Raw genomic sequence first — 27,851 nt, forward strand, 5'->3', positions numbered from 1 at the left:
AATAGATATGATAGATAGATACGATAGATCTATCTATTATCTATCATCTATCTATCGATCTATCTATCTGTTATCTATCATCTGTCTGTGTGTGTAAACATTATTTTTCAATGGAGTATGTAAATGAAGAGGTTGGACAATAAATGACATCACCCATTTTTTTTGGTATATCTTTATTGAGCTTACAAAAACACACACAAATCCGCATTAAAAAAGCATCAAAAAACGCATGAAAAACGCAGGTGACCTGCCAGTGACCTCAGGTGCAGATTTGGTGCAGATTTTACCTGCGTCAAATCCTGATGCAATCCTGAATGTGGACACATACCCTAAGATCCACGGTACAAGAGTAAATTTTGTCAGATGTTTCTCATCCCTGGAAAGGGACACTGGAGTATCGAAACGCACTTATAGACAATCTTAACCCCTTCAAGACCGAAGCTTTTTTCAATTTTGCTTTTTTCACGCCCCTTTTTTCCAGAGCCATAACTTTTTCCGTGAATATGACCATGTGACGGCTTATTTTTTATGGGACGAGTTGTACTTTTGAACGACATTGGTTTTGGCATATTGTGTACCCGAAAACAGTAAAAAAAATTCCAAGTGCGGTGAAATTGCAAAAATATGCAATCCCACACTTGCTTGGTTTGGCTTTTTTGCTAGGTTCACTAAATGCTAAAACTGTCCTGCCATTATGATTCTCCAGGTCATTACATATTCATAGACACTAAACATGTCTAGATTCTTTTTTATGTAAGTGGTGAAAAAAAAATCGCACCATATTCTGAGACCCGTAGCGTCTCCATTTTTCGTGATCTGGTGTTGGGTGAGGGCTTATTTTTTGCGAGCCGAGCTGACGTTTTTAAAGATATCACAAATGTGCAGATACGTTCTTTTGATCACCTGTTATTGCATTTTAATGCAATGTTGCGGCAACCAAAATAACGTATCGATTTTTTTTTCTCTCTACGCCATTTAGCGATTAGGTTAATCCTTTTTTATATTGATAAATAGGGCGATTCTGAATGTGGTGATACCAAATATGTGTATGTTTGATTTTTTTATTGTTTCATTTTGAATGGGGCAAAAGGGGGGTGATTCCAACTTTTATATTTTTTTATTTTTTTAATATTTTTAAAAACATTTTTCCTTAACTTTTGGAATGCTTCAATGGCCTCCATGGGAGGCCAGAAGCTGCCACAACTTGATCGGCTCTGCTACATTGAGGCAATACTCAGATTGCCTCTATATAGCAGAATTACTACATTGCTATGAGCGCCGACCACAGGATGACACTCATAGCAATCCGGCATCAACAACCATAGAGGTCTATGCCGACGATACGATGACCCCAGGTTAACGTGATGGCGACAGCGGTGTGCATATTTCCGGCACGATGGCCGGAAGCCCACATCAAAGTGGGGATACTGACATCGGACGTACTATCCTGTCCGATGTCAGTAAGGGGTTAAGAGCGGTTTTCTCTAAGACAACAGTGAGGCACACAGTGTGCATTGCAGTTATAGACTTCCAACCCATTGAACGTCAAGTCTTCAACGCAAAAACATTAGCAGTAGTGTAAGTGGCAGAGACAGCATGGTGGCTTAGTCCTTAGCACTGCAGACTTGCAGCACTGGTGTCCTGGGCTCTAACCTCAGCAAGGAAACCATCTGCAAGGAGTTTGAATGTTCTCCCGTGTTTGCGTGGGTTTCCTCTGGGTACTCCAGTTTCCTTCCACACTCCAAAGACATACTGATAGGGAATTTAGATTGTCAGCCACAGTGGGGACAGTGATGAAAATGTGTGTGAAGTGCTGTGTAATTAACGGCACTATATTACTTTTAAAATACAATAAAAAAAATTGAGTTTTTTCTCACTTTTTTTAGACCAGCCTGTGCAACAACAAAACAGAGTACATATTTGAACAACAGGCGGGGGATCTCAGACAGAGATTTAGGGCCCGTGGCTACAGCCACAGGTCTATTAACCCCTTAGTGACAGAGCCAATTTGGTACTTAATGACCGAGCCAATTTTTGCAATTCTGACCACTGTCACTTTATGAGGTTATAACTCTGGAACGCTTCAACGGATCCCGCTGATTCTGAGATTGTTTTTTCGTGACATATTGTACTTCATGTTAGTGGTAACATTTCTTCGATATTACTTGCGATTATTTATGAAAAAAACGGAAATATGGCGAAAATTTTAAAAATTTTGCAATTTTCAAACTTTGTATTTTTATGCCCTTAAATCAGAGAGATATGTCATAAAAAATAGTTAATAAATAACATTTCCCACATGTCTCCTTTACATCAGCACAATTTTGGAAACAACATTTTTTTTTGTTAGGGAGTTATAAGGGTTAAAAGTTGACCAGCAATTTCTCATTTTTACAACACCATTTTTTTTTAGGGACCACATCACATTTGAAGTCATTTTGAGGGGTCTATATGATAGAAAATAATGAAGTGTGACACCATTCTAAAAACTACACCCCTCAAGGTTCTCAAAACCACATTCAAGAAGTTTATTAACCCTTTACGTGCTTCACAGGAACTGAAACAATGTGGAAGGAAAAAATGAACATTTAACTTTTTTTTGCAAACATCTTAATTCAGAACCATTTTTTTTATTTTCACAAGTGTAAAAACAGAAATGTAACCATAAATTTTGTTATGCAATTTCTCCTGAATACGCCAATACCCCATATGTGGGGGTAAACCACTGTTAGGGCGCACCGCAGAACTTAGAAGTGAAGGAGCGCCGTTTGACTTTTTCAATGCAGAATTGGCTGGAATTGAGATCGGACACCATGTCACGTTTAGAGAGCCCCTGATGTGCCTAAACAGTGGAAACCCCCCACAAGTGACACCATTTTGGAAACTAGACCCCTTAAGGAACTTATCTAGATGTGTGGCGAGCACTTTGAACCCCCATGTGCTTCACAGAAGTTTATAACGTAGAGCCGTGAAAAAAAAAATTGCATTTTTTCTACAAAAATTATCTTTTTGCCCACAAATTTTTATTTTCACAAGGGTAACAGGAGAAATTAGACCACAAAAGTTGTTGTGCAATTTCTCCTGAGTACGTCGATACCGAATATGTGGGGGTAAACCACTGTTTGGGCGCACCGCAGAGCTTGGAAGAGAAAGGAGTGCCGTTTTACTTTTTCAATGTAGAATTGGCTGGAATTGAGATCGGACGCCATGTCGCGTTTGGAGAGCCCCTGATGTGCCTAAACAGTAGAAATCCCCCACAAGTGACCCCATTTTGGAAACTAGACCCCCCATGGAACTTATCTAGATGTGTGGTGAGAACCTTGAATGCCCAAGTGCTTCACAGAAGTTTATAATGCAGAGCCGTGAAAATAAAAAATATTTTTTTTTTCCACAAAAAAGATTTTTTAGCCACCAAATTTTTATTTTCACAAGGGTAACAAGAGAAACTGGACCCCAAAAGTTGTTGTCCAATTTGTCCTGAGTATGCTGGTACCCCATATGTGGGGGTAGACCACTGTTTGGGCGCACGGCAGAGCTCGGAAGGAAGGAGCGCCGTTTGGAATGCAGACTTTGATAGAATGGTCTGCGGGTATTATGTTGCGTTTGCAGAGCCCCTGATGTACCTAACCAGTAGAAACCCTCCACAAGTGACCCCATTTTGGAAACTAGACCCCCCAAGGAACTTATCTAGATGTGTGGTGAGAACTTTGAATGCCCAAGTGCTTCACAGAAGTTTAGAATGCAGAGTCGTGAAAATAAAAAATATTTTTTTTTCCACAAAAAAGATATTGTAGCCCCCAAGTTTTTATTTTCACAAGGGTAACAGGAGAAATTGGACTGCAATAGTTGTTGTCCAATTTATCCCGAGTACGCTGATGCACCATATGTGGCGGTAAACCACTGTTTGGGCGCACGGCAGAGCTCGGAAGGGAAGGAGCGCCTTTTTGGAATGCAGACTTTGATAGAATGGTCTGTGGGCATTATGTTGCGATTGCAGAGCCCCTGATGTACCTAAACTGTAGTAACCCCCCACAAGTGACCCCATTTTGGAAACTAGACCCCCCAAGGAACTTATCTAGATGTGTGGTGAGAACTTTGAATGCCCAAGTGCTTCACAGAAGTTTAGAATGCAGAGTCGTGAAAATAAAAAATATTTTTTTTTTCACAAAAAAGATTTTGTAGCCCCCAAGTTTTTATTTTCACAAGGGTAACAAGAGAAATTGGACCCCAGAAGTTGTTGTCCAATTTATCCCGAGTACGCTGATGCCCCATATGTGGGGGTAACCCACTGTTTGGGCGCACGGCAGAGCTCAGAAGGGAGGGAGCACCATTTGACTTTTTGAGCGCAAAATTGGCTGTCGTGTTTGGAGACCCCCTGATGTACCTAAACAGTGGAAACCCCCCAATTCTAGCTCCAACCCTAACCCCAACACACCCCTAACCCTAATCCCAACCTCATCCATAATCCTAATCACTAACCCTAACCATAATCACAACCCTTACCCCAAAACAACCCTAATGTCAACCCTAACCATAACCCTAATCAAAACCCTAAATCCAACACACCCCTAATCCTAATCTCAACCCTAACCTCAAACCTAACCCTAATCCCAATACACCCCTAATCACAACCCTAACCTTAACCCTAATCCCAAACCTAACCCTAATCCCAAGCGTAACCCTAATGCCAACCCTAACCCTAATACGAACCCTAATCCAAACCCTAACCCTAATCCCAGCTCTAACCCTAACTTTAGCCCCAACCCTAGCCCTAACTTTAGCCCCAACCCTAACCCTAGCCCTAGGGCTACTTTCACACTTGCGTCGTTTGGCATTCCGTCGCAATCCGTCGTTTTGGACAAGAAACGGATCCTGCAAATGTGCCCGCAGGATGCGTTTTTTGCCCATAGACTTGTATTGCCGATGGATCGTGACGGATGGCCACACGTCGCGTCCGTCGTGCACTGGATCAGTTGTGTTTTGGCGGAGCGTCGGCACAAAAAAACGTTCAATGAAACGTTTTTTTGTACGTCGCATCCGCCATTTCTGACCGCGCATGCGTGGCTGTAACTCCGCCCCCTCCTCCCCAGGACATAGATTGGGCAGCGGATGTGTTGAAAAACTACAGCTGCTGCCCACGTTGTGCACAATTTTCACAACGTGCGTCGGTATGTCGGGCCGACGCATTGCGACGGCCCCGTACCGACGTAAGTGTGAAAGAAGCCTAAACCTAAGTTTAGCCCCAACCCTAACCCTAAATTTAGCCCCAACCCTAACCCTAAATTTAGCCCCAACCCTAGCCCTACCCCTAACCTAACCCTACCCCTAACCTAACCCTACCCCTAACCCTACCCCTAACCCTACCCCTAACCTACCCCTAACCCTAACCCTACCCCTAACCCTACCCCTAACCTAACCCTAACCTAACCCTACCCCTAACCCTACCCCTAACCCTACCCCTAACCCTAACCCTACCCCTAACCCTACCCCTACCCCTAACCTAACCCTACCCCTAACCCTACCCCTAACCCTAACCTAACCCTACCCCTAACCCTAACCCTACCCCTAACCCTACCCCTAACCCTACCCCTAACCTAACCCTAACCTAACCCTACCCCTAACCCTAACCCTAACCCTACCCCTAACCCTACCCCTAACCCTAACCCTAATTTTAGCCCCAACTGCTGTTCTCCTGCCGGCCGGCAGATGGAGACAGATGGCGGGCGCACTGGGCATGCGTCCGCCATGTTCTGCTGCCGGCGGCCAGGAGGAGCAGCAAGAGGATCCAGGGACCTAGGTGAGTATGCTAGGGTCCCCGAATCCCCCTATTTCTCTGTCCTCTGATGTGCGATCACATCAGAGGACAGAGAATTACACTTTACTTTTTTTTTTTTTTGCGGTCGCCGGTAAACAGTTAATTACCGGCGATCGCAAAACAGGGGTCGGTAATACCGACCCCGATCATGCTCTTTGGGTTCTCGGCTACCCCCGGCAGCCGAGACCCCAAAGATTCTCCCGGTGCCGGCCGGCGGGCGCACTGCGCATGCGCCCGCCATTTTGAAGATGGCGGCGCCCACCGGGAGACACGAGGAGCATCGGGGGAGCTAGGTGAGTATTGGGGGGCCACCTGGGACCCCTTTTCTCTGTCCTCCGATGTGCGATCACATCGGAGGACAGAGAAATTAAAAAGAGATCGCTTTTTTTTTTTTTTTTTGCGATCGCCGGTAAACGGTTAATTACCGGCGATCGCAAATGCGGGGTGGGTTAAAAACCCCCCGAATCATGTTCTCTGGGGTCTCGGCTACCCTCGGCAGCCGAGAGCCCGGAGAAAATCGGCCTCTGGGGGCGCTATGGACTTTTTCCACAGCGCCGTTAATTAACGGCGCTGTGGTTTAAGTACCCTTAGCGGCCGCCGTTAAAAGGCGTATCGGCGGTCGCTAAGGGGTTAAAGCCGGCTACGACCGTGCAAGGACCACCCCACGGAGTGATCTTTTGCACGGTACCTCTCGACGTCGAAATGGGGACAAAGGTGGACCAATAAGATTCATTTCCACCTACAATCACGAGTGGGAGAACATGCGCTCTATTTTTGCCAAACATTGGCCTATGCTTCATACTGAACCCTCCCTGCGTGCTGTCCTGGGTAACTCTCCACTGATGACCCCTAAAAGGTGCAGGAGTCTTAATGATATGTTAGTTAGGAGCCACTATGTCCTGGCTCCTACAAACTTCCTGGGTACTGGGGGTCCCCGTCCGGGGTGCTTTCCATGTGGGCGCTGTCTTGCCTGCGCCAATGTCCTTCGTTGCTTCGATTTCATCTCGAGTGATGGTTTGAAAACATTTCAAATCAGACAGCGCATAACCTGTAATACTACCAATGTCATCTATTATGCGACCTGTTCGTGCCCAAGGATATATGTTGGGCTCACGACCCGTGAGCTTAGAGTTCGTGTTCACGAGCACGTGCGGGACATTGGCGCGGCCAAGACGGCGCCCATAATAGCCAATCTAAACACAATCCCACGCCATTTTAGGCAGCATCATAACTGTAATGACAAATTGCTTGTCATCAGGGGGATTGATGTACTTCACCTCGGTATAAGAGGTGGTGACCATAAAAAACGTCTAGCACAGATTCCAAGTGGATTGTTCTACTTGATACTCTGACCCCTAGGGGTCTAAATGAATCTCTGAGCTTTGCCCCTTATCTTTAGCGCACTTTGAGACTAGCCTCCGTTGTGTTCCATCATAGTCCCTCCGGACTTTTTATTTTTGTTTTTATGGTTTTTATATGTTCTTTGGTCATGATTTTAATTTTCTGTTCTTCTTATCTATAGTAACACTCTCCATTTATGGGCCCTCCCTTGATCCCGGCTTCACATGGAATAGATATTCTTTTTACATCCTGCTGTCCGTAAATATGGATCTGTGACAGCCTTGAGCAAGTTACCCGTCTGATATCGGATATGATATGGACTACGTGTACATATATATATATATATATATATATATATATATATATATATATATATATATACCACAACACATCAGACTCTCGCCTACCATCGAAACCTTCAAAAAGAACCTGAAGACCCACCTCTTCAGACAAGCCTACAACCTGCAGCTACCACCGATCGACTAAACCGCTGCATGACCATCTCTACCCTCACCTACTGTATTCTCACCCATCCCTTGTAGATTGTGAGCCCTCACGGGCAGGGTCCTCATTCCTCCTGTACCAGTTATGACTTGTATTGTTTAAAATTATTGTACTTGTTTTCATTATGTATACCCCTCCTCACATGTAAAGCGCCATGGAATAAATGGCGCTATAACAATAAATAATAATAATAATAATATATACATATATATATATATAATGATTGTATGTGCATATTGTGCTATTTGCCATATTATATATGTTTATTCTGTTTATTTGTGGCCGTGCGGGTGTCATTTATGTTATTTGCACACTGTGTACTGCTGTTCTTCTCTCTCCCTCCCCCTCACCTCCACTTGTGTATTATACCCTAGTGGATCACTTTATTGGGGACCTGTTGGGGGGTGAGGTGTTTTTTCACACAGTATGGCAGAGTTGCGCTGTGTGGCGGTGCTGCCATATATCTTTTACATGTTGCCAACATATGTGCGCCTCCCCCTTTTTTGTGCACGATACCCTGGTAGATCGCTGTACTGGGGATTTATTGTGGGGCTGAGGCATTTATTTGTAGACAATTCGGCATCGTTACACTGACACCACCACACAATGACACCACTTCTTACCGCTCATACCATATCTGCACATTCTTTGTTTTGGGTATGACCGACCACATTGCTCCTTTTACCTGCTCACCCGTGTGGCTGTGCGCATCGCGCTGTGCACAGGCGGCTCCGGTGTGTGGACGGGCGTCTGGGTGCCTTGTGCGCAATCTCCGGGTCTTTACCTGGCGCTTGCGCACTCGGCCTGACGCCCGGCCCCCACTCCTGACCTGCCCGCCGCAGTGCGCATGCGCCGCTGGCGCCGCTCGGATTGGCCGCGGATTCACATGTGACCGGGGTCAGGGGGGTTATTACAAGGTCCTGAACCGCCGGATATTCATCCCCTTGAGGAAGCGGCGTTCTCTAGCCGCGAAACGCGCGTTGGGGCGTTCTTCTTTTCCGGTGGGACCTGTTGTGAATTCTGTGGTCAAGCTCCCTCCTGTGGTCATGAGTGGTACTTCGGCTGGTTCTGTCCATGAGCTTCCTTTGGTGGATGTGAGTGGGGCTGCGGCTTCTGAGTTTCCTTCCTCAGGTGACGAGGTTAAGTCGTTAGGTGCTGCTCTATTTAACTCCACCTAGTTCTTTGTTCCAGGTCTCCAGTCAATGTTCCAGTATTGGTCTTGCTCTCTCCTGGATCGTTCTTGTGGCCTGTCTGCCCTGCATAAGCTAAGTTCTGCTTGTGTTACTTTTGTTTGCTATTTTTTCTGTCCAGCTTGCTATATTGGTTTGTCTTGCTTGCTGGAAGCTCTGGGACGCAGAGGGAGCACCTCCGTACCGTTAGTCGGTGCGGAGGGTCTTTTTGCGCCCTCTGCGTGGTTGTTTGTAGGTTTTTGTGCTGACCGCAAAGCTATCTTTCCTATCCTCGGCCTATTCAGTAAGTCGGGCCTCACTTTGCTAAAATCTATTTCATCTCTGTGTTTGTATTTTCATCTTTACTCACAGTCATTATATGTGGGGGGCTGCCTTTTCCTTTGGGGAATTTCTCTGAGGCAAGGTAGGCTTATTTTCCTATCTTCAGGGCTAGCTAGTTTCTCAGGCTGTGCCCGAGGCGCCTAGGTCTGGTCAGGAGCGCTCCACGGCTACCTCTAGTGTGGTGTGATAGGATTAGGGATTGCGGTCAGCAGAGTTCCCACGTCTCAGAGCTCGTCCTATGGTATTAGTAACTATCAGGTCACTTTGTGTGCTCTTAACCACCAGGTCCATTGTGTTTCTGAACCACCAGTTCATAACAGTACTGGAGGACCAAAGTACAAATGCTTCTCAATAGAGGGAAAAGAGAAGTTCTGAGACCATTTTTTTTTCTCTGCACTGTGTTTTGTCTTTCTTTTCCCCTAGACATTTGGGTGGTTCAGGACACAGGTGTAGAGATGGACATTAAAGGTCTGTCTTCTAGTGTGGATCATCTCACTGCAAGAGTACAAAATATTCAAGACATTGTGGTTCAGAAATCTATGTTAGAACCTAGAATTCCTATTCCTGATTTATTTTCTGGAGATAGAGCTAAGTTTCTGAACTTCAAAAATAATTGTAAACTGTTTCTGGCTTTGAAACCCCGCTCCTCTGGTGACCCAATTCAACAAGTTAAGATCCTTATTTCTTTATTACGTGGCGACCCTCAAGACTGGGCATTTTCCCTTGCGCCAGGAGATCCTGCATTATGTGATATTGATGCGTTTTTTCTGGCGCTCGGATTGCTTTATGATGAACCTAATTCAGTGGATCAGGCAGAGAAAAATTTGCTGGCTTTGTGTCAGGGTCAGGATGAGGTAGAGATATATTGTCAGAAGTTTAGGAAGTGGTCTGTGCTCACTCAATGGAATGAATGTGCGCTGGCAGCAATTTTCAGAAAGGGTCTCTCTGAAGCCCTTAAGGATGTCATGGTGGGATTTCCTATGCCTGCTGGTCTGAATGAGTCTATGTCTTTGGCCATTCAGATCGATCGACGCTTGCGTGAGCGTAAAACTGTGCACCATTTGGCGGTATTATCTGAGCATAAACCTGAGCCTATGCAATGTGATAGGACTTTGACCAGAGCTGAACGGCAAGAACACAGACGTCGGAATGGGCTGTGTTTTTACTGTGGTGATTCCACTCATGCTATCTCCGATTGTCCTAAGCGCACTAAGCGGTTCGCTAGGTCTGCCACCATTGGTACGGTACAGTCGAAATTTCTTTTGTCCGCTACTTTGATCTGCTCTTTGTCATCCTATTCTGTCATGGCATTTGTGGATTCAGGCGCTGCCCTGAATTTGATGGACTTGGAGTTTGCTAGGCGCTGTGGGTCTTTCTTGGAGCCCTTGCAGTATCCTATTCCATTGAGAGGAATTGATGCTACGCCTTTGGCCAAGAATAAGCCTCAGTACTGGACCCAACTGACCATGTGCATGGCTCCTGTGCATCAGGAGGATATTCGCTTTTTGGTGTTGCGTAATCTGCATGATGTGGTCGTGTTGGGGTTGCCATGGCTACAAGTCCATAACCCAGTATTGGATTGGAAATCTATGTCTGTGTCCAGCTGGGGTTGTCAGGGGGTACATGGTGACGTTCCATTTCTGTCTATTTCATCATCCACCCCTTCTGAGGTCCCAGAGTTCTTGTCGGATTACCGGGATGTATTTGATGAGCCCAAGTCCAGTGCCCTACCTCCGCATAGGGATTGCAATTGTGCTATCGATTTGATTCCTGGTAGTAAGTTTCCTTAAGGTCGACTGTTTAATTTGTCTGTGCCTGAGCACGCCGCTATGCGGAGTTACGTAAAGGAATCCTTGGAGAAGGGTCATATTCGCCCGTCGTCGTCGCCATTGGGAGCAGGGTTCTTTTTTGTGGCCAAGAAGGATGGTTCGTTGAGACCTTGTATTGATTACCGCCTTCTAAATAAAATCACAGTCAAATTTCAGTACCCCTTGCTGCTGCTGTCTGATTTGTTTGCTCGGATTAAGTGGGCTAGTTGGTTCACCAAGATAGATCTTCGTGGTGCGTATAATCTTGTGCGTATTAAACAGGGCGATGAATGGAAAACAGCATTTAATACGCCCGAGGGCCATTTTGAGTACCTGGTTATGCCATTCGGGCTTTCCAATGCTCCATCAGTATTTCAGTCCCTTATGCATGACATCTTCCGAGAGTACCTGGATAAATTCCTGATTATATACTTGGATGATATTTTGGTCTTCTCGGATGATTGGGAGTCTCACGTGAAGCAGGTTAGAATGGTGTTCCAGGTCCTGCATGCTAATTCTTTGTTTGTGAAGGGGTCAAAGTGTCTCTTTGGTGTTCAGAAGGTTTCATTTTTGGGTTTCATTTTTTCCCCTTCTACTATTGAGATGGACCCTGTAAAAGTTCAGGCCATTTATGATTGGACTCAACCGACATCTCTGAAGAGTCTGCAAAAGTTCCTGGGCTTTGCTAATTTTTATCGTCGCTTCATCAATAATTTTTCTAGTATTGCTAAACCGTTGACTGATTTAACCAAGAAGGGTGCTGATGTGGTCAATTGGTCTTTTGCTGCTGTAGAAGCTTTTCAGGAGCTGAAGCGTCATTTTTCTTCTGCCCCTGTGTTGTGCCAGCCAGATGTTTCGCTCCCGTTCCAGGTCGAGGTTGATGCTTCTGAGATTGGAGCAGGGGCTGTTTTGTCGCAAAGAAGTTCTGATGGCTCGGTGATGAAACCATGTGCCTTCTTTTCCAGGAAGTTTTCGCCTGCTGAGCGTAATTATGATGTTGGCAATCGAGAGTTGCTGGCCATGAAGTGGGCATTCGAGGAGTGGCGTCATTGGCTTGAAGGAGCTAAGCATCGCGTGGTGGTCTTGACTGATCACAAGAACTTGACTTATCTCGAGTCTGCCAAACGGTTGAATCCTAGACAGGCTCGTTGGTCGCTGTTTTTCTCCCGTTTTGACTTTGTGGTTTCGTACCTTCCGGGCTCTAAGAATGTGAAGGCGGATGCCCTGTCTAGGAGTTTTGTGCCCGACTCTCCGGGTTTGCCTGAGTCGGCGGGTATTCTCAAAGAGGGGGTGATTTTGTCTGCCATCTCCCCTGATTTGCGGCGGGTGCTGCAAAAATTTCAGGCTAATAGACCTGACCGTTGCCCAGCAGAGAAACTGTTTGTCCCTGATAAATGGACGAGTAGAGTTATCTCTGAGGTTCATTGTTCGGTGTTGGCTGGTCATCCTGGAATCTTTGGTACCAGAGATTTGGTGGCTAGATCCTTTTGGTGGCCGTCTCTGTCGCGGGATGTTTGTGCAGTCCTGTGGGATTTGTGCTCGGGCTAAGCCCTGCTGTTCTCGTGCCAGTGGGTTGCTTTTGCCCTTGCCGGTCCCGAAGAGGCCCTGGACACATATCTCTATGGATTTTATTTCGGATCTCCCCGTCTCTCAAAAGATGTCGGTCATTTGGGTGGTTTGTGATCGCTTCTCTAAGATGGTTCATTTGGTACCCTTGTCTAAATTGCCTTCCTCCTCTGATTTGGTGCCATTGTTTTTCCAGCATGTGGTTCGTTTACATGGCATTCCGGAGAACATCGTTTCTGACAGAGGTTCCCAGTTTGTTTCGAGGTTTTGGCGAGCCTTTTGTGCTAGGATGGGCATTGATTTGTCTTTTTCCTCGGCTTTCCATCCTCAGACAAATGGCCAAACTGAGCGAACCAATCAGACCTTGGAAACATATCTGAGATGTTTTGTTTCTGCTGATCAGGATGATTGGGTGTCCTTTTTGCCTTTGGCTGAGTTCGCCCTTAATAATCGGGCCAGCTCGGCTACTTTGGTTTCGCCGTTTTTCTGCAATTCTGGTTTCCATCCTCGTTTCTCTTCAGGGCAGGTTGAGTCTTCGGACTGTCCTGGTGTGGATACTGTGGTGGATAGGTTGCAGCAGATTTGGACTCATGTAGTGGACAATTTGACATTGCCCCCGGGAGAAGGCTCAACGTTTCGCTAACCGCAGGCGCTGTGTGGGTCCCCGACTTCGTGTTGGGGATTTGGTTTGGTTGTCGTCTCGTTATATTCCTATGAAGGTTTCTTCTCCTAAGTTTAAGTTTCATTGGTCCGTATAGGATTTCTGAGGTTCTTAATCCTGTGTCTTTTCGTTTGACCCTTCCAGCTTCTTTTTCCATCCATAATGTATTCCATAGGTCATTGTTGCGGAGATACGTGGCACCTGTGGTTCCATCCGTTGATCATCCTGCCCCAGTTTTGGTTGAGGGGGAGTTGGAGTATATAGTGGAGAAGATTTTGGATTCTTGTATTTCGAGACGGAAACTCCAGTACCTGGTTAAGTGGAAAGGTTATGGTCAGGAAGATAATTCCTGGGTCTTTGCCTCTGATGTTCATGCTGCCGATCTGGTTCGTGCCTTTCATTTGGCTCATCCTGGTCGGCCTGGGGTCTCTGGTGAGGGTTCGGTGACCCCTCCTCAAGGGGGGGGTACTGTTGTGAATTCTGTGGTCAAGCTCCCTCCTGTGGTCATGAGTGGTACTTCGGCTGGTTCTGTCCATGAGCTTCCTTTGGTGGATGTGAGTGGGGCTGCGGCTTCTGAGTTTCCTTCCTCAGGTGACGAGGTTAAGTCGTTAGGTGCTGCTCTATTTAACTCCACCTAGTTCTTTGTTCCAGGTCTCCAGTCAATGTTCCAGTATTGGTCTTGCTCTCTCCTGGATCGTTCTTGTGGCCTGTCTGCCCTGCATAAGCTAAGTTCTGCTTGTGTTACTTTTGTTTGCTATTTTTTCTGTCCAGCTTGCTATATTGGTTTGTCTTGCTTGCTGGAAGCTCTGGGACGCAGAGGGAGCACCTCCGTACCGTTAGTCGGTGCGGAGGGTCTTTTTGCGCCCTCTGCGTGGTTGTTTGTAGGTTTTTGTGCTGACCGCAAAGCTATCTTTCCTATCCTCGGTCTATTCAGTAAGTCGGGCCTCACTTTGCTAAAATCTATTTCATCTCTGTGTTTGTATTTTCATCTTTACTCACAGTCATTATATGTGGGGGGCTGCCTTTTCCTTTGGGGAATTTCTCTGAGGCAAGGTAGGCTTATTTTCCTATCTTCAGGGCTAGCTAGTTTCTCAGGCTGTGCCCGAGGCGCCTAGGTCTGGTCAGGAGCGCTCCACGGCTACCTCTAGTGTGGTGTGATAGGATTAGGGATTGCGGTCAGCAGAGTTCCCACGTCTCAGAGCTCGTCCTATGTTATTAGTAACTATCAGGTCACTTTGTGTGCTCTTAACCACCAGGTCCATTGTGTTTCTGAACCACCAGTTCATAACAGGGACCCCCTCCTGTGCCCTCCACTGGTAAGCCTACTCTTTAGCCCCATCATGCTATTTTATAGCATATACCATTACTAATATAGCCTGCCATTTGGTTATCGCACTGCATTGGCTTAGGGACATGTGGGTTTACTTACCATCTGATTTGATGTGGTTTTTTTTTCTTTGTTCCCTCCTTGCTATTTATTAAGCATATGTATGGGGGTAACGGGGGGGTGGACCCCGTTCCTGTGCTTGATTGGGTACACCTACCATTGGATTGTATTACTGTTTTTAGCATTGTTTTGTACTAATAAAGACGCTTGTTTATTATAAAAAAAAACCTACATCTTATGCTCCTTTTTTCTCCAGCTTATATATGTATTCTATGGAGCTTTTCTGATTTGTCTGGGGGCACCAAATTTTTGTGTGCTGTGGCTCAGATTATTGCTATGATACTGGGATTCTTGTTAACATTAAAACAGAGTACATGCCTGTGACATAATGAACGACTGGAGAAGATGGTATAGGGGTATCTCAAGCTCAATGTCATTGACATCTGTGAACCTTTTTCCATTTTGGTCTTCAGAAATGGAAGAGTGGCCTGAGCTTGCCTGTCATGTCTTAGAAGTTTTGTCATGCCCGACAGCCAGCGTTCTCTCAGAACGGTGATGTCCACTCCAGATGGATAAGCGCATCCGGAAGTGCCCTGAAAGTGTAGACCGCATAACTTTCATCAAAATGAACATGTCATGGATCTCCAATGACTTTTGTACCCCAGTTGCAGACTGGGCAGGCTAGTTGATGGTGTTGTTTTTAGTGTTCTGCATTGATCTTGTGTTATTTCAGTCTGTCACACCTTTGTTGTGGCTTCTGTGCCTGCTGTTGCTACTGCTGCTAATGTTACTAACAATTTTATGAAATATGGAGACTACAAGTTGGGTCTCCCTCTGGTTGGCTGCCTGTAGTGGATGGGGTGTCAGAGCCCCATTAAACTATTTCTACTCTGGCCAAATTGATAATGTTTGTAAAGCATTGTGGGGAACTAATGGCGTTATATAAGAGAGTTAAATAAATTGATGTCACTTTTGTGGAGTCTACTCCTTATTTTTGGAAATATTTGGACTCAAAGTTGGGTCTCCTTCATGTGTGTTGCCTCAATTTGGCAGAGCTTTCAGACCACCGGCACACACCTGTGACTCCTCCACCTGTTACTGATCAATGTTCAAGCTTAAAATTGCTGTTCCAAGTCCTGTCTCATGCTAAAATGTGACCTGCTGATTGGACCACACAATTATCACAAAGGAAATGTAGTCTGCTTTCTGCAGCACACTATTAGTACAAACAATTTAGATTTCTAATTGTTGACTCCTGGCTGGAGAAAAAATAGTAACACTAAATTTATAATATAACGCTGGGAGCGTCACTCTGTCCGAAGCCTTTATAGACTGCGCAAGCGCAAGCGCCGGAGCAGTCTGGACCCCACAGAGTGACGCTCCCAGGAGATCGCAGTATGCGTAAACACTGAACGCACACCGCGATCTCCAACGGAGAGGCAGGGACCGCCAGGAGGGTAAGTATCGGCTATATTCACCTGTCCCCCATTCCAGCGCTGCGTGCGGCTCCGTCTCCGTGTCCCGGTCCTCTGCCTGTGACGTTCATAGTTCAGAGGGCGTGATGACGCGCTTAATGTGCGCTGCCCTCTGACTGACCAGTCACAGCCAGAGGAGCCGGAAGATGGCGGTGCGCAGCGATGGAACAGGGCCAGGTGAATATAGCAAGTGCTGGGGGGGCTGAGCTAGTGGCGATACTGGCACCTGACCCCCACAGCGCGCCGGTGTCCCCGCCTGCTCAGGCCCCCCAGCACTCGGCGCTCAGCGACGATAGGTGAGTATGGTATTTTTTTTTCATATATTGCAGAAGCATACGGGGCATGTACAATGGAGCATCTTATGGGGGCCATAAACCATAATGGAGCAGTGTACGGGGGCATATACCATGGAGCATCTTATGGGGGCCATAAACCTTTATGGAGCAGTGTACGGGGGCATATACCATGGAGCATCTTATGGGGGCCATAAACCTTTATGGAACAGCGTACGGGGCATACACTATGGAGCATCTTATGGGGCCATCAACCATAATGGAGCAGTGTACGGGGCATATACTATGGAGCATCTAATGGGGGCCATAAACCTTTATGGAGCAGTGTACGGGGCATATACTATGGAGCATCTTATGGGGGCCATCAACCTTTATGGAGCAGCGTATGGGGCATATGGATGGGAGCAGCAAATTAAAGAATGGTGGCGCAGGATGGGAGCAGCACATGACAGAATAGGGCAGCACATGACAGAACGGGGGTGCAGGGGAGCGCCCACTTCCCCCTCACCCCAATCCGCTTTCCCGTACACTCATAAAAATATGGTCGAAAACACACAGCATCCTTGCTCCCCCTTTTTCACCGTTGTTAACCCTCTCTGATATCATAACTCATACAATTGGAAATCAAGCTAAATACTACACAATAGATCAAATGATAAATGAGGGGACGCTTCTTACACTAACAGAATTACGTGAAAGACCTGATCTGACAAACCTTAATTTTTTACAGTACTCAACACTTAAAGAAATGCTGAAAAAAATACAATATTTTTCGGATATCACACGCAAGCCTACTTCATTTGAAACTCTGTGTGCTAAGTCGTCCAGACCCACTAAAATACTCTCCAAGATCTATCAAACACTTATACTAGACGAACTAAGCCTCAAGAAAGCGTACATTTTAGGATGGGAAAAAGATTTAGGATGCACCTTCACGCAGGTGCAAGTATCACATGTTTATAAATATTCACACGGACCTAGAAACTGCGTTAAAACCCAGGAAAATTCTTATAAGATAGTTTCTAGATGGTATATCTCTCAAATGCAACTTCGGACCTGGAGATTGAGTTCTCACGCTGACTGTTGGAGATGTGAGTCGAGAGAGGGCGGATACCTTCACCTTTGGTGGGCTTGTCCGGGAATTTGTGGTTTCTGGACAATGATAGAACAATTGATAAGAGACGTGACTGGGAAAAAGATACAATTATCCCCAGAAATAGCGCTCTTGAACTTCCCTGTATGGCCTGGATGCGCATGGCTCACCATCCTAGCTCAAAACATATTAGCTGCAGCCAAGTTGTTAATCCCCACATTCTGGAAAACCACGAATGTCCCGACATATCAACAAATGCTGAAGAAAATAGACCAATTATATCACATGGCTGAGCTGGTAGCCTTGGTTGGCCATTCGCAGCCTAGGTTTGAGGGAATCTGGCTCCCTTGGATCACATTCAGGTCGTCCACCAGGCTGGAAGCAGTTGAAGATTGATCGAACCAAATAACAGAATATAAGATGCCACCCCCCCCCCCCACGCTCCCCTTCTTCTCTCTTCGCCTTTTCCTTCGACCTCTGCACCCCTTGTCTTTCCATGACCCCCCTTAATCTCTTTTCCCTCTATCTCTTAATTCTCTATGCTACTATATTAGACTTTAAGGAATTGTTATAATCTACATAATCTTTGATGGAGACCTTGGCTCCAGCTCTACTACCATTTATATTCAAGCTGACTACTCTGTAAAAAGGAGCTCCATTTCTACCGTTAAATGTTCAAAAAGTTAAATGATATACTTATTTTTTGTTATTACAAATGCTTTCATTTTTCTGTCTATTTGTAATACTTTTCAATAAAAAGAACATTGAAAAGAAAAGAAAAGAACGGGGGTGCAGGATGGCAGCAGCACATGACAGAACGGGGGTGCAGGATGGAAGCAGCACATGACAGAACGGGGGCGCAGGATGGGAGCAGCACATGACAGAACGGGGATGCAGGATGGAAGCAGCACATGACAGAACGGGGGCGCAGGATGGGAGCAGCACATGACAGAACGGGGGTGCAGGATGGGAGCAGCACATGACAGGATGGGGGCGCAGGATGGGTGCAGCACATGTCAGAATGGAGGCGCAGGATGGGTGCAGCACATGTCAGAATGGAGGCGCAGGATGGGTGCAGCACATGTCAGAATGGAGGCGCAGGATGGGTGCAGCACATGTCAGAATGGAGGCGCAGGATGGGTGCAGCACATGTCAGAATGGAGGCGCAGGATGGGAGCAGCACATGTCAGAATGGAGGCGCAAGATGGGAGCAGCACATGACAGGATGGGGGCGCAGGATGGAGCAGCACATGACAGGATGGGGACACAGGATGGAGCAGCACATGACAGGATGGGGACGCAGGATGGAGCAGCACACGACAGGATGGGGACGCAGGATGGGGCAGCACATTACAGGATGGAGACCATATACCAATATAAATGCTCGCCACCCGGGCGTAGAACGGGTTCAATAGCTAGTATTTATATATTGAAATTTGCCCTTTTTTCCAGACTACAGTATTAGCAAAAATAGTTATTATTTTCATCAATCTTGCCTTGCGCAGGCGTGTACTACGGAAGACACAACATGAACTTCAACCCAATATTACGGCCAGCATGCAACCAGCGGTTAAGGAAAGGGTGAATCAAACACCCGAAAACCCTGCCCATATGACCACAAACCTGTCCCGCCAAATTCAGGTGACAGGTTCCCTTTAAATATGTGAATATTATTGGCATTTATCTTTGCATTCAGGTACAATTGTACATTAGATTTTTACTACCAAAATATATAATCAGATGCCTTGGACCTCACATATGATGAATTTACAGTGTTTTGATAGCTTCCGCTTTGGCAATTAACTTTCTGCAATCCACTGTTCTTTATATTGGACTGTTGGGACTTATTTTATGTCTTCACCATTCTCCTGATACTGGTTACTGTCTTTATCAAGTTATCTTTATGTGATTATTACAATTTTTAACTATTTTCATTAAAATTTATACTTGTTATAAGAAGTAAGTTTTATACTTTTTTGGGGGGGTATTTACTGACATTGTCCACATTTTGTTGGGAGCTTCAACTATGGACTATAGCCCTTATTCATGGTTATGACATATTTGGTACAAATGTGCCTTCCCCTAAATATCACCAGCCCCCAATTTTGTTCAGCACAGATATGATCTTGTTTCAGCACAAAACATTTAGATTCTCAAATGTGGACTCATGGACAGAGCAAAAATAAGAAGATCACAAAATTATTAGATACTGAAATGTTCCGTTTTCTGGAGCAAGGTATTAGAGCAAACAATTTAGGTTTTCACATGGATGGATGGACGGAGCAAAAATATGAGCAAAAAATTATTATATACTGAAATGTCACCTGCTTTATGGAGCATGCTATTAGAACAAACAATTTATATTCTCAAATGTTGATTCCTGGCTCAAGCACAATATTAGTAGCACAAAAGAGTTATATGCTGATATTTGCCCTCGTGTCAGACACACTGAGCCAAAACGATTGATCTGCTGCAAGGTTGATTTTACAGCTACACAAGATTCTATGTATCTGAACTAGCTGGCTGACAATCAACCGCCAAAATAACTTTCTGACCATCCAGTAGCAGCACCAGGAGCGGCCTCTCTGCACTGATACACTGACAAAATGGCGCCAAAACATGTCCGCTTTTTATGTGAAGAGGGACATGTGACTTCGGCAGACAATGACACTAGCCCTTCTGTCTGGACGTTGTGGCTGGTTGCTGCGCCCTGATTGGTTGCCGGAATCAGCACACATAATGGGGGAAAAAAGAGCTTGCCATTCCTCTAACCTCTCTACACCACCTTCCCTCATCAAACACGTCCCCTCATCCCTTCCACTCATCATACACCACCACTATCCTAGCCAAAATCATAACAAAAGCATTAGTGGAAACATGATGATTTCCCAAACTGTGACCGAATTTTTCCAACTTTGAGTAAAAATACCTGTGAAAGTGAGCACAAATCCGAATGTGCTACGCTCGTGCCAAATTTGAAATTGGCAAATGTTTTCCGAACATGTTCGCTCATTTCAAGTAAAAATTAGGCAAAATTAAAATGGGTATAGATGAAAAATGTGTCCCCAATTTTTTTTTGCAGATTTATTTCTGGATTAAATCAGGTATGCTAAGATGATAGCACACAAATGAAGGGGGATTAATTAGTAAATCAATTTATCGGATACTTGCCAGCGGATACCAATCAACAGAAAATTTAAAAAATAATTGGTAGGATTATATTTAAAACTAGATGGTGGCCCGATTCTAACGCATCGGGTATTCTAGAATATGCAGGTAATATGATCACAGGAGAAAAAAGTAAAAAAGTGCTATATAATACCCAATAAGATCTGAACTTCAATGAGCTGTAAATAACATATTGATCACATTGTGACATGACAACTGTTAAATAAATAGATAAAAATGACTAAAAACAAATAATAAAGATGAAAATAAATTAAATAAAACAGTGTATGGTAAGATTGATCAATTGAAACCTCTCTGATATAATACTTTCATATGGTAAATGACTTATTGAACACGTAAAGAATGGATATTGAGTTGTAGGATAAGCCCAAAGTAAATATCAATAAGAACCTGTGGAGAAAAAATAAATTAGAGGAACACATCTGTAATTTCATTCAAACCATTTGGGTGAGAGTATTGCGCTTGCACATCCAATAAATTTATTTCAAATTTAATTGGTCTATACGGTTTTAAATGTGTAAAGGGATGTGTTCTCTGGGGAAAATGCATAGATATGTAAATTCCTTATTGTGCTTGATGGTACAATGATGTGATAGGCCATGATTGAGGAAACCATTCTGAATATTAGATCAGTGAGAATTGAGTCTCTTGTGTGGAGGCTGGGTGGTTCTTACCAAATGCAATTTATGTCAGGAACAAATAATCACATAAATGACAAAACTAGTTGAACAGGACATGGGGCTTTTTATGGGAAATGATTCTGTGGAGCCCAGGGTGAATGATGAGAGGCTATGGCAGATTGTTTGCCAACATAGGCAATTTTTCATGCTGCATCTAGAGATTCTATTAGAACGGCATACATCTGTTGATGAGTTATTCTTTTTTCTTTGAGTTAACTGGCTGCTAATATACACTTTAAAGATGGAACATTTCTGTAAGTCAGGGCTGAATTTCTGGGCAATGATTATCCTTGTAAAGGGTCATTCAAGAGGATGTGCTAATGGGTCTGAAGAATATTTTGAATATTTTTAAGGCAACTATTAAAGCTGATGATAAAATTAGATTTAAAATTAGATTCAAAATTAGCCTTATTATTCTCTGTATTTTTTAATGAGAGACTCTTGATCTCTATTTCTGGTGTTATTGAAGGCTGGTTTAATGAGATAATTGGGATATTTTTGCTTCAAAAATCTATGGTTTAAAGAGCTTGCTTTATCTGTGAAATCTGTACTCTTTTGAATTGCTTATATGGAATATTTTCCAGCCATTTAGAATAACGGCTGCTAATAAAATGGATGTAACTATTGGCATCTACCTCTTTAAATTATGTCTTAGTACAAATGCAATTGTTTGAAAAAAAAAAGCCACATCTAAGAAGTTGATGGAATTATTATTGGAATTTGGAGAGAATGAGATGCCCCAATAAGTAGAATTAAGATCACTTATGAATGACACTACACTGATATCATAATTGTCCCAGATAGTAGAAAGGTCATCAATATGTCCTTTACATAGGACAATGCTTTTTTTGTATATGTCCTTAAAGATGAATAGTTCCTCGAAAATACCTTATTATTATTATTTATTATTATAGCGCCATTTATTCCATGGCGCTTTACATGTGATGAGGGTTATACATAATAAAAACAGATACTATAATCTTGAACAATACAGGTCACAACTGGTACAGGAGGAGAGAGGACCCTGCCCGCGAAGGCTCACAATCTACAAGGGATGGGTGAGGATACAGTAGGTGAGGGTAGAGATGGTCGTGCAGCGGTTTGGTCGATCGGTGGTTCGATCTGGTTTGAATAAAATTACAGATGTGCTCCTCTATTTTATTTTTTCTCCACTGGTACTTATTGATATTTCCTTTGGGCTTATTCTATAACTCAAAATCCATATTTTACTTGTTCAATGAGTCTTTTACCATATGAACATATCATATCAGAAAATCTTGCTTTCAACCGATCAATTTTACTATACATTGTTTTATTTAATTCATTTGCATCTTTATCTTAATTTAACAGTTGTCATATCACAATGTTATCAATATGTTATTTACAACTCACCGAAATTCAGATCTTATTGGGTAATATACAATTGAAACCAGAAGTTTACAAACACTATATAAAAAGACACATATGCATGTTTTATCAATATCTGAAATGAAATCAGAATAAATCTTTCCAGTTTTAGGTCAATTAGGATTAACATAATTATTAATATTTGTCAAATGCCAGAATAATGAGAGAGAGAATGTTTTAAGGAATTTTTATTACTTACTGCAAAGTCAACAGTTTACGTACACTAAGATTACTATGCCTTTAAACAATTCTGGACTGCCCATATGATGTCATGTTTTTGGAAGCTTCTGATAGGTCTTTTGGTAACATCTGAATTAATTTGAGACACACCTTTGGATGTATTTTATTGCACACCTGAAACACACTGATAATTTGTGTAGAATCATGGGAAAGTCTAAAGAAATCAGCCAAGATATTAGGAAGAGACTTATGGACTTGCACAAGTTTGGTTCATCCTTGGGTACAATTTCAAGATACCTGAAGGTGCCTTGTTCATCTGTACAAACAATTATACACAAGTGTAAACAAGATGGGAATGTCCAGCCATCATACCGCTCAGGAGGGAGACAGGTTCTATGTCCCAGAGATGAATGGGCTTTGGTTGGACTGGTTTGGTGCATATCAACCCAAGGTTAAAAGCAAAAGATCTTGTGAAGATGATGGCAGAAGCTGGTAAGATTGTGTCAATATCCACAGTGAAACGAATACTGTATCAACATGGGCTGAAAGGCCACTCCTCTCGGAAGAAGCCATTACTCCAAAAGAAACATAAAAAAAGCTGATTTTATATTTGCAAATGCACACAGGAACAAAGACCTTAATTTTTTGAAACATGTCCTGTGGTCTGATGAAACTAAAATTTAACTTTTTGGGCATAATCACCATTATTATGTTTGGAAGAAAAAGGGAGAAGCTTGAAAACTTAAAAACACCTTCCCAACTGTGAAACATGGGGGTGTCAGCATCATGTTGTGGGTTGTTTTGCTGCAGAAATGACTGGTGCACTTCACAAAATAGATGGCATCATGAGAAAAGAAGATTATGTGGCAATAATGAAGCAACACCTCAAGACATGAGCCAGAAGTTAAAGCTTGGGTGGAAATGGGTCTTCCAAATGGATAATGACCTGAAGCATACTGCCAATATGGTAACAAAGTGCCTTAAGGATAGCAAAGCCAATGTGTTCGAGTGACCCTCACAAAGCCCTGATCTCAATCCTCTTGAAAAGTTATGGGCAAAGTTGAAATGGCAGGTGCCAGAAAAGCGACCTACAAACCTGGATCAGTTAGACCAGTTTTATCAGGAGGAATGGGCCCAATTCTGACCACTATTGTGAGAATTTTGTAGAAGGATATCCCAAACGTGCGGCCCAAGTCATTCTGTTTAAGGGCAATGGTACCAAATACAAATGAAATATATGTAAACTTTTGACTTTGCCGTAAGTAATACAAATGCCTTAAACATTTTCTCTCTCTCTCTCTCATTATTCTGGCATTTGGCAAATATTATTCATTATGGTAATCCTAATGGACCTAAAACAGAAAGGTTTATTCTGATTTCATGTCAGATATTGAGAAAAACATGCGTATGTGTCTTTTTATATAGTGTATGTAAACTTCTGGTTTCCAATTGTATAGCACTTTTTTTTACATATTTCTCCTGTGATCATACTACCATTAAAAGTATAATTCTACCGATCAATTTTTTTAATTTTTTAATTTTACATTTATTGCTATCTGGCAAGTATCTGATAAATCGATTAACTAATTAATCCCCCTCTAAATACTGATAATACAAATAATTATTCATCCCTACTATTTCTGTTTTAATTTACTTTTTCTTTTGCTCCAATTTATAAAGTAACAAAACATTTTTAGAGTCCTAGTGGTTCTTAAATACCGTATATCAGATCACCACTCCATTTTAGTTTTATTCAAATAAAATGCTAATTCCCCTGTTTTCTATATGCATCCATTGAACCTTCAGGTGGCACATAGAAGTGAAACAGCTCACTCCTGTTCTGGAAACAACTTGTCAACAGTTCACAGATCCAAAGAAATATATTGTTTTGGACAGACAAATTACTTTTATCGTTCTTTCTTCTTTTTTCTTTTTTGCCGTTCATTTATATTTTTATGTGTCAAACACATACTCTTAGGAATTTCTTTTAACACATTCAATGTTTTATTTGTTTTTTTTAATATCTTAACACGACCTTGCTCAAACGGACATTTAATTGAATGCTGACATATCACATGCTCTTGCTTGGCGTTTTTTTTTAAATAGACCGCATATATGACCGCCAGAGGTATACTAACAGGGGTGGATTAAGGGTAGCCAGGGTCCCGGGCTGTTCAGACACTGTGGGCCCCCCCCCGGTCATATGACGGGGTCATGTGACGGGGTCATGCGATGGGGTCATCATATACCTGAACCAGATTATTCCAGAAAAATAGTTGCTGTGTGAAACTATAACCTGTCAAACATCCATTGATCTAGTCAATTTACTCTTCAGTTAGGAAGAAAAAACCACAATACTATCACCATAAGTTCCAGTATTCACAGGAGATCTGTACTTGGTATGCAGTGTCTGTGTAGAGGTTATACAGCGATCACTGGTGACATTATACACAGGAGCTCTGTATATAGTATACAGTGTATAGTGTCGGTATATAGGTAACACTGACTCACCAGTGACATCTCTAGGTGAAGTCCTTCATCTTTCATTCAGCACAGACCGCCGTCACTTTTTCCAGCCAGGACTCGTCTCTGCATGAAATAACACAGTTATCCCGAGCTCCGCTTGCAGAACACATTACTTAATTTTTCCCATATTCTACTTTATACCACATGAAGAAAAAGAGGTGACATAGTGTCACTCTACACAGTAACAGGACCGCCCCCCATTTAAAACAGTGTCCTCATAAAATAAAATAAATACATCACTGCAGTAATAATATCCCTTAATTAGCCCCTATGGTAGTAATAATAATATCCCCCATCATGGCCCTGTGTATCTCATTCCTGGCTCCAGCCATATGTTCTCCCATCCTGCCCTCATGAGTATCCATTCTGCCCCATATGATCTCCCCATCCTGCCCCATCAGTCTCCATCGTATCCATCCTGCCCCATGATCCTGCACGATCTGTCTCCAATCATGCCCCATGTCTTTCATTCTGCCCTGTGTCTCCAATCATGCCCCGTATCTACATTCTGCCCATGTCTCCAATCCTGCCCCTTCTGTCTCTAGTCCTACCCCCAGTATGTCCAGCATTTCTGCCCCCAGTGTCCAGCATCTCTGCTCCCAGTGTCCAGCATCTCTGCCCCCAGTGTCCAGCATCTCTGCCCCAATGTACAGCATCTCTGCCCCAATGTACAGCATCTCTGCCCCCAGTGTCCATCATCTCTGCCCCCAATGTGTCCAACATCCTGTTCCCAATGTCCAGCATCTCTGCCCCCAATGTCCAGCATCTCTGCCCCCAATGTCCAGCATCTCTGCTCCCAATGCCCAGCATCTCTGCCCTCAATGTGTCCAGCATCTCTGCCCTCAATGTGTCCAGCATCCTGCCCCCAGTGTGTCCAGCATCCTGCCCCTGTGTGTCCAGCAATCTGTCCCAGTGTCTCCAGCATATTACCCCCAGTGTATCCAACAATCTGCCCCAGTGTGTCCAGCATATTGCCCCCAGTGTGTCCACCATATTGCCCCCAGTTTGTCCAGCATTCTGCCCCAGTGTCTCCAGCATCCTGCCCCCAGTGTGTCCAGCATCCTGCCCCCAGTGTGTCCAGCATCCTGCCCCCAGTGTGTCCAGAATATTGCCCCCAGTGTGTTTAGCATATTGCCCCCAGGGTGTCCAGCATATTGCCCCCATTGTATCCAGCATGTTGCCCCCAGTGTGTCCAGCATATTGCCCCCAGTGTGTCCAGCATATTTCCCCAGTATGTCCAGCAATCTGCCCCAGTGTCTCCAGCATATTGCCCCCAGTTTGTCCAGAATTCTGCCCCAGCGTCTCCAGCATCCTGCCCCCGGTGTGTCCAGCATCCTGCCCCCAGTGTGTCCAGCATATTGCCCCCAGGGTGTCCAGCATATTGCCTTCAGCGTGTCCAGCATATTGCCCCCAGTGTGTCCAGCCTCCTGCCCCCAGTGTGTCCAGCACATTGCCCCCAGTGTCTCCAGCATATTGCCCCCAGTGTCTCCAACATATTGCCCCCAGTGTCTCCAGCATATTGCCCCCAGTGTGTCCAACATATTGGCCCCAGTGTGTCCAGCATATTGCCCCCAGTGTGTATAGCATATTGGCCCCAGTGTGTCCAGCATCTCTGCCCCCAGTGTCCAGCATACTGGCCCGGGCCCCCCGGATTTCTGTTCGCAAAAAAATTAAAAAAGAGTTCTCCTCACCTGTTCGCACTCCAGCGGCGAAGCTCTCTCCTCGCAGCTGAAGCGCGCACTCGCCAGCGACTGACAATGACATCAGACGCCGGCGACATGCGGCTGCGGCTGATGTCAGCTGCCAGCCTCCGATTGGCTGGCGGCTGTTAACTATTGATGTGCGGGCGTGCACCCGCACATCAATGGCGTTTAACTGCCGCAGCGCCGGTAGAGGCCCTTTGAGCAGATGAGACTGGGCCCGATGCGGGTCCCCTCTGCCCACCGGGCCCATATGCCAGTCAGGGCAGTAATGCCCTGATGGCGGCGGGCAATCTGAGCGGTAGCCCAGGGCCCCCCCACACCACTGGGCCCTGGGCTACCGCCCAGATTGACCCCATTATAATCCGCCCCTGTATACTAAGCATCTATTAGGTAATGTCCTGATGAAGAAGTTAAGGATAACTTTGAAACACGATTACTTGTAACTGTTTAATAAATTGCACTCATGATTACATTGTGTCCTGGAATTCCATCAGCAACGCAGGAAACACACATCTTTCCTGGGACAGAATGTTTAAAATCCTGACAGTGTGTGCGTTGAAGCATACTTTTTTAGCTAAATTATATAGAAAAATGTTTACTATTTGAATGTGTAGCATTTATTTTATTTATTAATTATATTATGTTTGTTGGCGAATGGCGAACCATATTTAAGGCCTCTTGGAGCATACTAGAATGCTACTGAAATCTGAAA

General features: G+C 44.3%; 1 protein-coding gene across 1 annotated transcript in view; it reads right to left on the reverse strand.

Moving 5' to 3' along the window:
- KISS1R (KISS1 receptor) overlaps positions 1-27,851 on the reverse strand; it is a 283,997-nt gene that overhangs the window by 12,096 nt on the left and 244,050 nt on the right. The gene's annotated exons all lie outside the window — the stretch shown is intronic.

Source organism: Ranitomeya imitator, chromosome 1 (genome assembly GCF_032444005.1).
Source record: "Ranitomeya imitator isolate aRanImi1 chromosome 1, aRanImi1.pri, whole genome shotgun sequence".
NCBI lineage: Eukaryota > Metazoa > Chordata > Amphibia > Anura > Dendrobatidae > Ranitomeya > Ranitomeya imitator.